General features: G+C 43.8%; 1 long non-coding RNA gene across 5 annotated transcripts; it reads left to right on the top strand.

The window, feature by feature from the left end:
* Positions 1-521: 521 nt before the first annotated feature.
* On the top strand, positions 522-6844 carry Gm36263. 5 transcript variants are annotated; one of them, XR_381836.3, is made up of 4 exons: positions 742-878; positions 1020-1189; positions 3357-3604; positions 6631-6844. It is a non-coding gene; the product is annotated as a predicted gene, 36263 (long non-coding RNA). The 5 variants fall into 5 exon arrangements; XR_001780534.1 differs by lacking the exon at positions 6631-6844 and adding an exon at positions 2177-2356 and having other exon boundaries at positions 3357-3788; XR_001780535.2 differs by lacking the exons at positions 742-878; positions 6631-6844 and adding an exon at positions 522-732 and having other exon boundaries at positions 3357-3788.
* The last annotated feature ends 5017 nt before the right edge of the window (positions 6845-11861 follow it).

Here is an 11861-nt window from a genome sequence, read left to right as displayed (position 1 = left end):
TGTCCACCTGTTCTTGATTTCCCCACAGTTCTGGCTAGAAGTGCTTTCTGCTCCATATGCATCAGATATTATAATTGATGCTCGAGTCACATTATCTTCTTCATAATGTACCACGACGGATCACATGTCGAAGCTAAATGTTTCTTAGGAGCACCTGCGTTGTATTTGACTAGCAGTATGCTTTCCCCCCACCCCACCCCCACCCCCTGCCGCAGGATACAGTTGTAACACGACCTTGGCGTGTAGGTCATGGAAGACAGTGGGAGCCTTTTGGCTAGGTCCTCTCTGAGCTTTGCACAGCGGCACTGATCCGACTTCCTCTGCAGGCCCGTGGGAGTGGTCTGACCCAATCTTCATAAAGTACACGGTTCTCTGCCCCTCATGTATTTCATACTTAAAATTCATACACATTTATGTTTCTCCTAATTAGAAAGAGTCTCTCGCCCCACCCCCACCTCCCGACCCCAAATAAGTTACTTATTCTCCCTGTGGCTCCTAGTCCCTGCTCTCTCACCCCGCAGCCTGGTCAGGTACATGAAATTATTTATCTAGAGAGCCGTGGAATCCCTCGCCTGCAGCCAGAGGAATTGAGGTGACTGGGATTGGCTTCTCTGATAATTAAAAAGCCACGGGAAGAACACAAAGATGGGCTCCAGGGTGCTGAGGTTGGACCACAGCGTCGCCGGGCTATGACGTCACCGGGCTATGACATCACCATGGAGATTCGGACAGGTACAGTGGACGTCCGGACTGGTGTCGACAGGGAGGGAAAACCCAAGGTTCTGGTCCTTTTCTCTACTCTTCCTTTTGCCTGTAACTTTGGGTCAGGTACTGGAATTTGGGCCCCAATTTCCTTGCACAAAGGCAGAACCAAATAGGTAATCTCAGTTTCTTTGCCTGTGACAGTTTTTTGTTTGTTTGGGTTGTTTTTTGTTTTGTTTTGTTTTGTTTTGTTTTGTAATTCATTATGAATAAGTTGTACTGGGTCAGTCATAGATGATATGTTTCATTGTTTACAGACGAAGCTTCACAGATGCCCCAGAAATGACCATTATCCACAGACTGCAGAGACTCTCCAGTATCCATGTGAAGACGTTTCAAAACATCACCGTGGAGTCTAGGCCTGCCATCTATGGATCCTGACCAGTGTTACAGAAACACAGACTAGTGAACCTGTTAGTGTTAAGAGGTAATTCTTACAGAAATCAAGAGGGTACCTGCTCACAAAGATGACACTCCCAAGAAGTTTATACAATATTTTCATTCTATTCTCTTCAGTAATTTTTTTGTGGGGGTATGCTGAGGTGAAGCCAGGGTTCCAGGTGTTCAGTGAGTGTTCTTGACCATCAGAGCCATCTTTCTAGCCCCAAGTTCTTATAATTCTTCATTTAAAAAAAGCCTGGAAAAGAAGTTAAGACTAGACTCCTCCCTCCAACTGACACATTGTTCATTGATCCTAATAATTACCTTCTGGACATTTCATTTTCTAAATGGCTATAGTTAGGTGGCTCCCCTTGGCTTTAGAAATGTTTTGAACTCTGCCAGGAAGTGCCTTGAAGTAAGCGATGGTTCATATAAGCCATCAAAGCTGCCATCAGTCACTCGGCTACCATTGTGGACAATGGAACAGCCTACTTTGTTCTTTTCATGCAGTTGGAAGAAAACCGACGGAGCACAGACAGCCTGCAGGTCTAGCCTGCAAATGTTCTGGAATTTTCTATCACCCCCTACTGACACACCTGAACGTTCCTCTTTGGCCACCTGGATGATGCAAAATATAGGACCTTTGTTCATCCCGCGTGTGGATGGAATTGGGCCATAGGAAAGGGAAAAAAAAGGTTTTTTCAGCTTTTTCAAAACTTGAGAGCTGGCAAGGCCGCACAGCCAGGAAAGGCTTGTGCTACTAAGCCTGACAACCTGAGTCCAATCCCTGAACTCCCATGATGGAGGAGAGGACTGACTCTCACAGATTGTCATATGACCACATGGATACCCATTCCCCACCCCACCCCCCATGTTAAATAAATAAGCGTAATTTTAAAAAGTGCGAAAGGAAAAAAAAAAAGAGTCAAAGACAAATCATTGGGAATCCCTGCATGAATTTTAAAATTTGTCTCAATTATTCTTTGGTCCCAATCCAAACTTAAATATGATTATTTGTCTCTTTCTCACTCAGGTAGTTTGAGACACAAGATTGCTTTTAATCCCCCCTCCTCCCAGTGCCCGGGATCATAGCTAGGGTCTCAGACATGCTAAGCAAGCACTCTACCACAGAGCTCCAAGTTCAGACCCCCCAGGCCCCTGCAAAGGATTGATGTTGATGGACATTCAGACCATTCTTCCCGTGACAAATAGGGTAGGTCTCTTTAAGGCTGCTGATTCTGGGATGTTTGCTAGACCACACTTGGTTCCCCAAGGGCTTTCGGTTTGCTTTCAGTACCTTTCATTATTCATGGAGGTTTCAATCCCTTTGAGTTAATGGAATTACAGCACAGTAGAAATACCCTTTGGACGGGCTGGTAACATAAGCACTTGCTATAACTCATTTTCATTGATGTGGATTCTTACATCCGCATCAAACCTCAGCAGGGATGCCAGTCATCGGAGAGCTTAGCTTCCCAGGGTTCCCCTCACCCCATCCCTCCTTTTTTAACTTTTTTTTTTTTTTTTTTTTTTTTTTTTGCTAACTAGAGATCCTGGGTGAGATTACTTCCTTCCTGATATCTCCTGAAAGACTGCTGCCTTTTCTTATCGCATGATTTAATGATCAGATCCCTTTATTCTAGAGCAGTGGTGCTCAACCTTCCTAAGGCTGCGACCCTTTAGTACAGCCTCTTGTGTTGTGCTGACCCCAACTATAAAACAATTCCATTGCTACTCCATAACTGTAATTTCGCTACTGTTAATGAGTCTTGATACAAATATCTGATATTCGACCCCTGTGAAAGGGTCGTTCGACTTCCCGTGAAAGGGGTCACAGGCCACAGGCTGAGACCTGCTGCTTTATAATGTCCTCTCCTGCTGGATTGACCTGGTCATGTTAATTGTTTTCAGGAAGCTGTGTAAATTAAGTCTCAGTGTTTTCTCCCATCAGGAGACAGCGACCTCTATATTTTCCCATTTATTTTAGTTACATATATAAGAGTCTGATGAATATTTTAAATGTTTTAAACTTCATGCCAAAGTTGAAAGGAATTCTTTCCTATGCTTGCTCTGGTAGTTTTTTTTGCACATACTTGAGAAATTTTTTTGGAGTTTTATTTCCAGTGCTCAGATCATGTTACAAAGTTTCTAAATCATGTACATTTGGTTTTGACCTACCCCCTTTATTCTGTGGTTGTGTTAATAATTCATAGATGTGGGGGGATGTGGAGGCAAACCTGGTGAAGGAAGAAATGAGACGGAGAACAAGGCACCCCAAGCTCCTACGACCCCTTAAAGAGTCCTGATCCAGTGTCCACAGTGTATGATCTGACTTGCTCCGGGCGTACCCGTGAGACAACACAAAGAACCTGAGGCCAGAGCAGTGGCTGCTTTGCTTGTCTTCATGGAAATCTCCCTGGGGGATCGGGGATCGGACTCTCTCCTGCAGGCTCGTGGTCAGGTGAGTCAGATTCTGCTAAACAACAATAGTTACACTCTGATTTGGCCTTGAATACATAAACATACCCAAATTGGCTAAAAAGCTACATATAAGCTCATGTAATAAACAATAAAGTTAGATCTGCACTCTGATGCTCGGCTCCGGAGTCTGAATCCAGGGCTTCGTTGTGGGCGCCATCTCCACTTTCCCCCCACTTCCGGTCCCTGTTCCCACATAACAAATCTCTGGGACCCGCTGGATCCGGAGTTCTTCAAAGGTCGTTCAAAGGCCTTCGTTAGCTTATTAAATGTTACTACCAATTCAGTGCCTTCTGCTCTTTAACTATTCAATCATAAAACTAAACGACCAAACCAAGTGCTAAGATACATGTTACAGAACCGATACTCCGCACAAAGGAAGTCACCATAGGAAAGGTACTTCACAGAGTTCTTCCATGAGGTTCAAGTTGCATGGAGAAGGGTAGACCTTGAGTTAACTGAAGCCGAGCTTTGGGGAGGAACTGCAATGGTACAGTTTTAGTGTCAAAATGTAGAGCTGTAGCTGTCTAATTTCATGGCCATCTGTTTAATTTCAAAGTTTGGCTTACTTTCTCTTCTTCCCCATGAAGGTTCTAGTGCCTTAAGTTCAATTCTATACTCCCATGCTAGGCTTTTAAGTGCCCCACCATGGTGCCTGGCCTTTTGTTTGTTTGGTTTGGTTTTTTAGTTTGTTTTTGTTTTTAAATTTTTATTTATTTTTATTTTATGTGCATTGATGTAGCGCGTATGTGTGTATGAGGGTGTCATGCATACCCGAAACAGCAGTTATAGACAGTTGTGAGCTGCCATGTGGGTGCTGGGAATTAAACCTGGGTCCTTTGGAAGAGCAGCTGCTGAGCTACCTCGCCAACCCCTTGTTTTGTATTTGTGTGGATGCTGGGTCTTGAACTCAGGACCTTCATGGTGATCAAGAGAAAGGGGGGTCTGCCATAACATACTAGGGCATACTCCTAGTGAACTACATCCTCAGGCTTAGTCCCATCTCTTGAAGTTTCCAGAACCTCCCAAAATAACAGTCATCATCCGGGGACCAAACACTCAACAAGGAGCCACGGAGGAGCCTTCATATTCAAACACAACAAACAACGTGCAACCTAATGAGTTGCCTGCAAATGTGACTTGCTCGAAAATGACTGTGCAGGTCCACAGCGTCTCATCCAGGAATCCACACTTTGCCTGTGGCTCTTCACCACAGAGAAAGCAATTGGCCTGTGAGGAAAGTTTATTAAACATGCTGTGCTGGCTGCCTGGAAATTACTTTTTTCAAAGCCCTTTAGAAATCCGTGGTCCTATGAGCTTAGCTTTTGGACCGGTTACCCACCTGCAGTAAAAAGTAATTACAGCTGTCAGCCACAAATAATTGCTCAGGCATCTAAATGAATGTGGAATGGTCTCTGGGAGGCATTACCGTTGTGAATGAGTCGGCTCAGCCTGTGGCCTCTGCCTTGGTGGCTGGCAAATTGGGCCATCTGTCTCAACCAGTGTGGAAACGTGAAAAGGGCAAGGGGGTTTTAATTGGTAGGAGCAAGTCAGAGCTTAGTCTCTGAAGGGCAGAGTCAACTGCTCTGCTGTGCAAGCTTCGAGTCTCTTCTCTGCTGGGCTCTCTGGGTAGTTTTTCCATTCAAGGTCTCGTCTCTGGTTCTGTCTTACAACACTAAAGTTCTGACCTTTCCTTCCTATTCTTCCTCAGTGTTCATTAAGCTTTACAAAGGAGTCTAGTAGGCAGACATCCTCGAGTATACAGCTGGGTAGCCATACTGGACCATTATGGTTACGGCTTACAAAGGAAGTGAATGGAAAAACTTTGGCAAGGACAGAAAAATCAATTTATAATAGAGAAAAGAATTCAGAATGCTACATACTGGTAATGTCTTTCCACTAATAGTGAAAAGCCCAAGGTGTTCAGGGCTCCTGAAGGACCCTGCTTGTATCTCCAGAAAAGCTAGCCCTGATAGCTAAGTATCCCAATGTTTGGCCCAGGTCTCTCGGGGCATTTGCGTCTGTTTCATCTTTATCAAAGTGAAAGGCATGGTGATTGTTGAGGGCTCTCCTTGTTTTAAAATTCTCTTCAGGGTTTGAGGCACACCTGAGCAATGTGGTCTGGATGCCGAGCTCGGCAATGCTGTGGACAGAAAGCCGAGAGGCGGCGAGTTTCTAGTGTTTTGTTTCTCTGTTTCTGTTTGTTTTGTGTGAGCAATTGAACCCACAGCCCCACTCATGCTAGGCAAGCTCTCTACCACTGAGCTATGCTCCCAGCTCTTTAGTGTTTTCCTTCAGAAATATAATTGAAAGGTGTTTTTTACATTTTTTTATTTTAATTTTTTTCAAGCGTGTCTTATGTGTGGTGTATGGGCAACATACATACATAGCTATGTATGTACACAAAGGCCAGTAGAGGATGTCAGATCACTCTCCACTGTGTATGTGTTTATTTTTATTTTTATTTTTTTTTTAGGCAGTGTCTCTCACTGAGCCTGAAGCTAGCCTATTGGTCAGCAAGCTCTAGCTAGCTTCCTGTCTCCACCTCCCTGGGGTTACAAATCTATATGGCCACACTGGCTTTTTACATCAGTGTTGGAAGTTTAGACTCTGGTGCTTATGTGTAACCTGGAAGCACTCTTACTCAGTGAACCATCTCTCCAGCCCCACCTGCAAGGTTGTTTTGTTTTGTTTGTCCATGGGGCCACAGAGCATGATTAAGTCCTGGGGGGAATTTGAAGTATAACTGGGTCAGTATTTGGGAGGAAACTGTGTATCCGGATATGGGATGTGATTCATCATGCTAAATCCAAGCTGACTTACCGTGGATTCATGACTTTCTAAAAACAAATACTATTGGTTTAGAATTTGCTACTGAGAATAGGGGTCCTTTTTAAAATATTTATGCCGTGGGTTAGTCACTTAAGTGACAGTAATTAGCAAGTATCAGAGATAATTGTTTACCAATTAATTATTCACTGCAAGCCAGTTTTCTTTCTTTTTCTTTAGATTGACACTCTGATCATTCTGTGAAAGATGCTAATGGGAACGAGCAGGTGTGTGTGACCCTGTACTTCAGCTGCTCTGAAACTGTGACTTTTTTTTTTTAAGATTTGTTTTATTTTTATGTGATTGCTATCTCTGCAAAGATGTTTGTGGACCATGTATCTGCCCTGTGCCTGAGGAGGTCAGAAGTGGCTGTTGTTGGAGCCCCTTGAACTATTGTGGGTACTGGGAACTGAACCTGGGTCCTCTGCAAGAACAACCAATTCTCTTAACCTCTGAGTCATTTCCCCCAATTAAAATATAGTTTATATTTAAAATCGTATTTTGGATTATTTTTAAATTTTTTTACATTTATTTAGTGTGTGTGTGTGTGTGTGTGTGTGTGTGTGTGTGTGTGTGTGTCTAACATGCTACAGAGGTCTGTGGAGGTCAGAGGACAACTTGTAGAACTCAGATTTTTTTTCTTCCACAGAGCAGGATCAAGAGCTTTTATGTTTTGAACAATCCCAGGGGCCCTGGTTTACTTTTTTCTTTAAGATTTATTTTTTATGTATGTGTGTGCTTTGATTGCATGTATGCCTGCACACCATAAGAGGGCTTCCTATCGTGAGTTGGCATGTGGTTGCTGGGAATTAAACTCAGGACCACTGGAAGAAAATCCAGTGCTCTTAACTGCTGAGTCATCTCTAAACCCAAGTAGTTGACTTTTGCTTGGTTGTTTGCTTTGTTTTTTTGTCTTCATGTAGCCCTGGCTGTCCTGAAACTTGCTATATAGACTCGGCTGGGCTTGAACTCACAGACATCTGCCTGCCTCTGCCTCCTGAGTGCTGGGATTAAAGGTGTGCACCACCACTGGCAACCACTTTAATTGTTACTGTAATTGTATTTACTTATGGAGCACAATGCAACATCTGAAGTTATGTACGTGATTCATACCAGGGTAATTGGTAAATTCAAGACGTCAAATATTTAGTTTTTGTTTGTATCAGGAGTGTTCAAAACCCTCTTACCAGCTATTTTGGTTTACATAATTAATTCTTGTCAACCATAGTTTACAAGTAATGATCTCTTGATGTGAGGAATATGGTAATAACTTCTAAAAATGAATTACCTTTTAAAAATGTTTTATCCCGGGCTGGTGAAATGGCTCAGTGGTTAAGAGCACTGACTGCTCTTCCGAAGGTCCTGAGTTCAAATCCCAGCAACCACATGGTGGCTCACAACTATCCATAATGAGATCTGACGCCCTCTTCTGGTGAGTCTGAAATCAGCTACAGTATAATAATAAATAAATAATTATAAAAAAAAGTTTTATCCCCACTCTTTTTGGGGTGGGGGGCAGGATAGGGTCTTTCTTTGTGGCCCAGGCTGGCTGTGAACTCCAATTCTTCTGCCTGACCCTTATCCATAGCTGTCCTTATGAGTATGTGACAGGCTCTGTGCTAGGTTCTAGTTATATTTTATTTTCGAAGTATTTTAAAACTTTATTGCTAGTGTGTATGTGTGTGTGTGTGTTATGTGAAAGTGGGGTACCACACAGCACAGCATGTGTGGAGGTCAGACAACAACTTGTGGTGCTGTTTCTTTCCTACCTGTGTGGACCGTGGGGATGGAACTCTGCTCACCAGGTATGCAGGGCTAGCACTTCCCTTTTACTGGCTTTAGTGTTCTGTTCTCATTCTGGTTTTGGCTTGCTTGGTTGCTTGGTTGGTTTTCCCAAAACAGGGTTTCTCTGTGTAGTCCTGTTGTCCTGGAACTCACTCACTTAGTAGACTAAGCTGGCCTAGAACTCAGAGATCTACCTGCCTCTGCCTCTGGAGTGCTGGGACTACAAGTGTGGGCCACCATAGCCAGCCCCTGTTTTCATTCTGTAAGTGTCGAGTGTTGCTGTTTGCTGAAGCTAGTGGCTTGTAGAAGGACAGAAGTTGAGGACTATGGATAGGTTTTGGCTTTCTTTACTTTGGAGCGCTTTCTAACTCAGGGTACACTGGAGAGTCCATTCTTTTAAAGATCTAAGTAAAAGGCAGACATTTCCCACCTGGACTCTCTTGTCTGGGGTTTTGTTTTTATTTAGTTTTTCAAGAGAGGGTTTCTCTGTGTAGCCCTGGCTGTCTTGGAACTTGCTCTAGACCAGGCTAGCCTTGCCATTTTCTTCTTTAACCCTCTTCCCCCGTTCAATTATGTTTGGCTTCCTGAAATTAAAGTCTTTATCATCTCTGGACTGATCTTGACTTTGGTCAAGTGTCGGCTGTGGAGAAAGGGCCACGGAGCTGTCCTGAGTAGGAAAGACTGAGTGGAGAAACAGGAGCAGGAGGGCTATGACAGCGTCAAGGGAGAGACTGCACAGACGGCCAGAGTGGGAAGAAGCCGAGGCTGTCAAGCCCTCTGTCTGCTGGATGGAGACAGCAAGATGACATCACTGTACAGAACGGCCTGGCAGAGGAGACTGGAGGCGAGGGACAAATAAGGATGCTGACTGATTATTCTAAGCACATAATGACAATATTGATCAAAGTGACAGCCAGTTTTTTTTTTGTTTTTTTTTTTTTTTTTTGGAGAAGACTGTAATGGATTCATTGAGAAGAAAATTGGAGCTATGGATCTTCTCCTTATGAAAAATACACATTGCGTATTCCAAGGATGATGTGTGTGGTTTGGGGGTCCAGGGGCCCTGGTGGATGAAGAAATGGATGAATTACAATCCCCCTGCCTCAGATTAGGAATGACTGTACTGTGAAGGTGGTGGCAATCAGAGCGACCTGGAGCAGGTGACAGTGTGAGGGAGAATGGCTGGGTTTTGTTCCCTACACTTGGACGTCAGGGGTTGTACTTTGGGCAGCAGTTTTGGAAGGGAAGATGTGAGTTCTTAGATTAACTCATGAGAGGTTTCATTTTGAGAATGAATGAACCGAAGGTATCAACAATAACCACAATGAAAAACACTGAGGTATATTGTTCAGTGTGAATGATGGGGCAATGTTAAGGCAGATACTATTTCTAGAACTTAGAATTACTGTGATTAAAAACTGTTCATAAAGTATTTTATTAATATATTATAAAGCATAAACACTGAGCCTGGACAACAGTCAGGATAAAGGGCTGGGGAGATGACTCAGTGGGTAAAGTATTCACCCATAAACATGAGGTTCTAAGTTCAGATCTCCACTAAAAAGGCTGGGTATGGCGGCAGACACCTGTAATTCCAGCACTTGGTGGGCAGAGATAGGATCCTGGGGCATTGCTGGTCAGTCATTGTAGCTCAAATGACTCTCTCTAGGTCCACTGAGAGACCCTGTCCCCAAAACTAAGATGTCAAATACCTGAAGTTGACCTCTGATCTCTACAAACACACACACACACACACACACACACACACACACACACACACTTGAAAAAAGGTGGAGAAGGATAGACTCAGTATTTAAATTCTTGACTCTGTTACACTGATCCCACTTAGGGTAAACGAAACATAAACGCGCTACACTGAGGTCTCTAAAACTTTCACAGTCATTTCACAGCATGTGTACATCTCAAGAACCTCTTTGCTGGCTAAGTTCTCTCTAACTCACGCACAGGGTAGCAGCTGGGGTACTAACCTCTTTTGAGGCTATAATCTGTACTCAAGTGAGAGTTCTTTGGAGCCTGTTCCCAGTGGAGATAAGGAAAAATTATTATTTACCAAACAAAGTATCTTGGGACTGTTGTGCACTGCACAAGAAATCATTGTGTGTGTGTGTGTGTGTGTGTGTGTGTGTGTGTGTGTGTGTGTGTTTGGGGGGGGGGGATTTGCGTTTGAGGAAATCACTAGTTCTAAGCTGTGCCAAAGCGATACATGTTTTAGATGCTAAGCCTGGATCCATCCCTGAATCTTGCTTCTGCCAGCATCCCAGGCTGTTGCTGTTTTGTTTTAAGGGTCAGGTCAGACAGAGATGACAGCCCTGTGCAGATCAGTTTTCATCTCCATCCTAGATCTAAGCACCAGTCCTGACTGGCATAAAGGTTAAACTCGGGTCAATAGAGTCAATGTATGTCAGCCTCTCTATCCCGGTTCCTTGGTTCACTGAAAGACTTCTGTCTTAGTTAGGGTTTTACTGCTGTGAACAGACACCATGACCAAGGCAAGTCTTATAAAAAACAACATTTAATTGGGGCTGGCTTACAGGTTCAGAGGTTCAGTCCATTATCATCAAGGTGGGAGCATGGCAGTATCCAGGCAGGCATGGCACAGGAGGAACTGAGAGTTCTATGCCTTCATCCAAAGGCTGCTAGTGGAAGACTGACTTCCAGGCAACTAGGGTGAGGATCTTATGCCCACACCCACAGTAGCACACCTATTCTAACCAGGTCGCACCTATTCCAACAAGGCCACACCTCCAGATGGTGCCACTCCCTGGTTCAAGGATATACAAACCATCACACCTTGGTAGTCAGGGCAGAACAGATTCACTATGCTCATTAATTTTGTGTGCTACAGTCAATTTGAAGAGAGGAAGTATTATTTTGGCTTACAGTTTCAGAGAGTTTAGTTTGCCATGAGGGACAAACTAAGAGCTTAGTCATCCTGACTGGAGGGTGTGACAGATTCAGTGTCATGTTGGACCAGGAAGTGGAATAAAGCAAGAACGGGGCTTGAGCACAAACTTACAAAACCCACCCCTAGCAGCCCACTTCCTCCAATCTGGGCTCTGCCTCTTAAAAGTTCCACATGTTTCCAAAACATTGTCACCAGTATGGGAACATGTTCATAACACAAACCCATGGGGACTCAAACCATCACAGGCAATTTTAAAGGCCTAAGGTGATCTCTCTGTTTCCTCAGCTTCTCCACAGCTTTGGGGGCCTATTGGGATAATTATGCCATACTGGTCCTTTAAAAGGTTTCCAGAACAGGTACAACTCGTATCCTGTTGCCTCTGCATTTTTTTATAGCATTGGTCGAAAGTATCAAATGGCAAAAGAGCTCTCCCAAGTGAGGATTCCAACATCGGTCTTGTTCTCTGATGAAGCCTGAGGTTGGATGAACCATAACCCTTCTGGGCTTTCATGTTTGCAAGAGGAACCTGAAATACATAACATCCCTCATCAGCAAAGACTGTCAGGCAATATGTGCATTAGGTCTTTACAAGGATGTGTGTAATAAGAATTGAAGCAAAAGAAATATCCTTCTTGGCTCCCAAAAGCAAATTACCCATCTCTGCCTTGGTCTGCTTAGTAGGAGAGTCAGCCTGAATGGG

This window comes from Mus musculus, chromosome 12 (assembly GCF_000001635.26).
Source record: "Mus musculus strain C57BL/6J chromosome 12, GRCm38.p6 C57BL/6J".
Classification (NCBI taxonomy): Eukaryota; Metazoa; Chordata; class Mammalia; order Rodentia; family Muridae; genus Mus; species Mus musculus.
This window is presented reverse-complemented; position numbering and strand designations above follow the sequence as displayed.